Genomic DNA, 5,833 nt, shown 5'->3' with positions numbered 1-5,833 from the left:
TCATGTCTTTTCCTCTCATTTTCTTCATTATCAGTAGATTGTACAGAATTACTAGTAGATGCTTCAGAATTTTTACCTTTTATACCTGTGGCTGCGATTGTTGTTTCATCTCCTGAGTCTGACCCCAAATCCTTTTGAATAGCTGCAGTAGTCTTCTTCTTCTTGCCCTCGAATTTCTTGGGTCTCATGCCCATCCTTCTTACAGTGAGTGCATGAAGACCTAGTCTTTTGTACAGTATTGGCCTTTCTCTCTTTCCATTTCTATTTTCTCTTTTCCTTGCTTTTTCTTGCAGTGGGTTTTGATGATCCCCCAACTTCTGGGTTCACATTCTTTCCTCTAGCTTCTAGATGTGTAGCCTGAACAGATACCTCATCTATGCTAGTGGGATTAAGCATGAGAATAGTGTGCCTTAAGTAGTTGTGTAGACCACCTATATACTTCAACAGAGTTTTAGGTGAGTCTAAAGAAATTCCTAGAATCAAAGCTCTTTTCCTAAATTCTTGAGTGTAACTTTGTACACTTTGCCCTTTTAATTGGCAAAGAGTTTGCCAGCTCATCATGGCTTGCTGCATATAGGCTAGTGGATAGAATTGCTTTTTAATTACATAAACAAATTCACTCCAAACATAAATAATTTTACCATGTTCTTCATGTCAGCTTGTGTCCTGCCTTCCCACCATACCAAGGTAGTGCCTCCAAGGCATAGGCTGGCCAGCTGAATCTTACTCTTGTCTGAATCGATGCTCTGCACTCTGCAATAAACATCAATCTGTCTAATCCAATTATCCAGCTTCTCTGCATTAAACTCTCCATCATATATCGGTAAATCAAATTTAACATCTAATTTAATCAAAGATGTTTTCTTTTTGTTTTCAGGGCTGCTAAGAGGTGTGGGAAGTTTTTCTTCTTTCCCTTTTCCTTTAGAGTGGTCATGGAGGAGAGATTCTTCTGCTCCTTTATCTTGTTTGGATTTTGATGAATCTTCAACTTTACCTTTCTTAAATTCTCTATACATTTCCTCCACCATGGCTTTAATGGTCAAGAAACCATCCATGAACTGGGAGTCTAATTCCAAGGGGTTTTCTTCTGATATTTTCCTTTTAGAGTGGACTCTTCCAATTTCAGGGTTAGCTTCAACCAACTCTCCTTATCCTAATTTAAGCTTTGATCTAGTTAGATTCAACAACAAAATCTAGCATAAGCTTGTCTAACCTTAGTAACCTAGAGCTCTGATACCACTTGATCTGGAATTTATCCAGGACAAAGAATTAAAGGTATTACAGACTCATGTGCATGGATTTTCCTATGTTACTTTATGCAATGGATCGATAAGATTGAAAAATACATAGACACTGAGGCAGTTAGAGAAAACATAACAGGAAAAACATGTAATGCAACAATTTTAATAAGGAGTTCACCCAATGCTCCTGGGCTACACCTCCTGGTCCCGCTTTCAGTGGTGGCCTCTCTATTATGTTTTCAAAGTAGAGTTTCTTTACAACAGTGAGCTCAATTTGAGTCTCACTCAACAGATATGAATCAGTAGGATTGGAGTATACAAACTCTCCTTATTGGTACTTGACCTTTACTAGTCACAGTAATATGAGTCCAATCTAAAACTCATACATGACAGGCCTATGCCGAGGAGCTCGCTTGAACCTCTCAAGTTTTCTTGGAGTGCACAGACTCTCTGACTCTCTCTGGCTCTAGCTGGCTCGATGCTGCCTTTAAGTCAGCTCGACTTCTTCTCTCTGTTCTCTGCTCTTAGCTTTCTGCATCTAACTAACTCCTCTCTGTGTGCATTTTTCTGCTTCTATTAGTTCGTGGCTTTAAAGCTAGTCTGCTTTCTGTTGGTTCATTTCCACTTCCCAGTGTCCTAGTTTTCTTGCCTTTGTCCATTCGAACTCCTCTATTCTGCATCATCATCATTGTGTAACGCTTCACAAGGAGGTGGCCACCTATTCTGTAACAGTTGAGTGCATCAGGTTCCTTGGACACATTTGAATGGTCATTATTTCCATTTTCTCCAAGATGCCTGCGAAACACGAATATTTTTCCAACTTTTCTTCCACGCCGGACTTCAAATCCCATGTAATCTTGCTTTACAACTTTGTCAAATCTGGTCATTTATCAGGACGCACCTCCGCCATTGATTCGGGTCCCCCAAAGCCTATGGTCATCGTTCATATTGGGCGGGTAAGTAGTGTGATGTTTACCCATCCGATGTGAGCGGTTTTCTCTCTCTTCCGCCAGATGCGTGTCACTCAGTGTGTGGAATCGGGTGAGACTCAGTCAAAACTACTTATCGCCTTGAGGCCTTCTGACATCCTGTCGGTTTTGTGGAATCCATGGAACCGAATTTATTACTTTTCCACATTTCATAGCCATTTCAGGTCTGGGCACTTCGGGGCTTTCCTTCACTGAGGGGGACGCCCTGCAATACATGATTAGTGCTTTAGCGCTAATCACGTATCAGAAACCACCCCCGTTTCTTGAATTAGCCTCTGCTTTTTGCCAATTTGCGCTAGCGCGCATTACCATGGGCCAACAATCTGCGTGCTCGACCGAGGGTCTTCGTTGCTCCGCGCTGATCACAATTGCAACTATCACGAGGATTCCTTCTAATAGATTGATCTTTCTAAGACTTGAATCTGTTTGGCCTAATTTGAACGAGTTTATGAAAACTTAGAGAGTGTTTAGGATCCAATTCAGATCACCCAATTTACCAAACCACGATCCATTTTGTAGCTCCAACGTTTGCAAGGTGAATAAATCTTCTTACAATGATTCATTGTAAATTATGCCAAATTGACGAAAGGCTTTATGCACCTACTAAAAAAGGGAGTGCCATACTTGTGGGATGATCAAGCCAAATGATCATTTGATGCCTTGAAACAGGCACTTATATCAGCCCCAATGCTTAGTGGTCCCAATTATGGGCGTGACTTTCTCCTCTATTAGGCACCCTCGCCATCCTCTATTGGAATGGTGTTGGTTCAAACTCATGGTGATCTAAGTGAGCATGTGATCTATTATCTGTCAAAAGGCTTGGCTGGGCCCGAACTCAGATATTCACATGTGGAGAAGTTGTCCTTGGCAGTTGTCTTTGTTTTAAATTGATTCCAACATTATATGCTACTGCGACAGACTACCGTCATCGCTTTGGAGAATCCCATGAGACACATTTTTTCTCTTCAAGTCATTGGAGTAAAATATTCCAAATGGATAGTTATCCTCCATCAATTTGATTTGGTTTTCTCCACTACTAAGGCGAAAAAATCCTTAGTCCTCATTGAATTATTGTCGAATCTTCCCATTGTCAATCCAAATGAGATAGCTCACGATCCTCTCTTGGATGAATCTGTCTATCTGATCGACTCTACTAACCCTTAGTATGGTGACATTCTTGTCTACCTCCAAGTGCAACATTTCCGCCCTGAACTATCATCAGGTGACCATCGTCGCATCCGCCACCAAACTCAGCACTATTTAGTGTTGAATGATACTTTATATCGCCATGGCACTAATACATTTCTTCGATGTTGCCTCACTCATGAAGAGGCGGAACATGTTTTCAATGACTGCCATGCTAGGCCATGTGGTGGTCATCTTTCTGGCATGTCTATTGCTCAAAAAATTTTATGTGCAGGCTACTATTTTCCAACCTTGTTAAAAGATTGTATCAAGGCAATCCAGCAATGCCACCCTTGTCAAGTATTTACAAAGAAAATGTGCACTCCCTTGGCCCTATTGCACCCGTTTATCTCTATCGGCCCTTTTGCCCGATGGGGTATCAACTTCGTCACATGCAACCCCACTTCCTCTGCTGGACACAACTACATTATTGTAGTTGTGGACTATTTCACGAAATGGGCCAAAGCCCCTCCCAATTTTCGGGTCGATGGAGAAACAACGACATTATTCTTGTTTAATCAGGTTATCTGTCATTTCAGCGTGCCCTGCACGATCGTTACAGACCATGGGTCTCATTTTTAGAATCACATGATGTCTGCTTTAACGTCATTGCTCGATTTTCACCAAGACCAATCTTCCTCCTACTACCCCCAAGCTAATGGCCAAGTAGAATCCGTTAATGGTGTCTTAAAGACCATGATCTGCAGGTTAGTAGGTAATCACAAAACCCACTAGCACCACATGTTATATCCTACGTTGTGGATATATCAAACTTCAGTCAAAACCACTACCGGCTTTATACCATTTCAACTCGCTTATGGCCTGGAAGCAATTTTACCTATTGAGTGTCAGATTCCTTCCCTATAAATTTTTGTTGAACTCTTGTCTGACACCACTTTCGAAGAAGAGAGCTTGTTATACCTCAATCAACTAGATGGAACCTGTCAAGATGTCAAATTGGCACTCAAATTCCACAAGCGTCAGAAAAAAAGCCCAGTATGACAAAATGGTCAAGCCTCGTTCTTACTAAGAGGGTGATCTTGTTTTTCTCTATGATCAAAAGCATGACCTCTCGGGGACAGGAATGCTTCAACCCTTATGGATCGATCCATATGTCGTCACCAAGGCCCTCTCAAAAAGGGCATATGAAATTTAGGACTATGAAGGAATCTCGCTCAAGGAGCCCCGAAATGGGCTCTATCTGAAAAAAGTATTATCCCTAGTACTGCACTAGGCATGTGCTTTATAATTCTACGTATTCATAATTTTTGCTTCTTTTTTATGTGACTGGATTTTTTGGCATTTTTTGAGTATTTGTCTCATACATGTTTCACATCGTGCATATGTCTTCATTACCCTTAGCATACACAAATGGTGCCAGTCGTCACACATGGCACATTGCATTAGTTGCTTGGGTCATTCACACACCTAAATCAGAACTGCTTTGTTCCGGGGGAGTCTTTCTTGGTATTGCCAACAACAATATTGCTAAGTATATGTCTGTAATTTCACTTCTCACTGAAACATCATCTTGGGACATACTGAATCTGGTGGTCAGGTTAGACTCTCAGCTTGTCATTATGCAATTGACAAATTGTTATCACATTCACAATCCAATCTTGTTATGTCATTATTTAAGGGTATGACTCTTAGAATGTCAATTTGAGTTTATTACATATGAACACATTCCTTGAGAATTTAATGCAGTTTCTGATTCATTAGCAAACTTTGTATTAGATTGGCATCTGTCTCATTCATTATAGATACATGTATGGAAGTAAATATTTACATAGTTTAAAATTTACAAAAACACTTTAAAAACATTTACATCATAAAATGCTAAAAGATAGATATATATCTATATATATATATCTATATATATCTATATATATATATATATATATATATATATATATATATATATATATATATATCCAGTATTTTACATCATAAAATTTCCCAAAACTTGGGTGTTTTCATTACAAAATGGTTACTAAACCTCACTATAAATATTCATTGGCTATACCATGCACCTGCTAAAAGATCCTACTGCTCATGAAAAGTCAATACAACTCTAGCTATCCTCTAAAGAGAAACTAAAAACTGCTCAGGCACACCAATAATGTGTGACTCTTTGCATGTGGATGGGAATCTCCCTCATGGGAAGGGGGGGAACGCCCATGCTCAGACCTTCGAGGTTCCTCAAAACCTCGTGGAGACTCTATGCATTATACCCATCTTCGGCAGTTGTTGCTCCTATGCCAGCTCCAAGTAGTCGGTCCCCTTGCCTCGCTTGGCAAGGCATGCCTGTAGGTCATACTGGTGCCACATCTATGTCAAGAAAAAGCTTCATGTCAGTACTTGTTCACCCATAACAACAAAAACATGAAATAAATATTCAAAAGCTAAAAAATAATT

This window comes from Pinus tabuliformis, chromosome X (genome assembly GCF_031772625.1).
Source record: "Pinus tabuliformis cultivar Carrire ecotype Pingquan chromosome X, CPIR1, whole genome shotgun sequence".
NCBI lineage: Eukaryota > Viridiplantae > Streptophyta > Pinopsida > Pinales > Pinaceae > Pinus > Pinus tabuliformis.
This window is presented reverse-complemented; position numbering follows the sequence as displayed.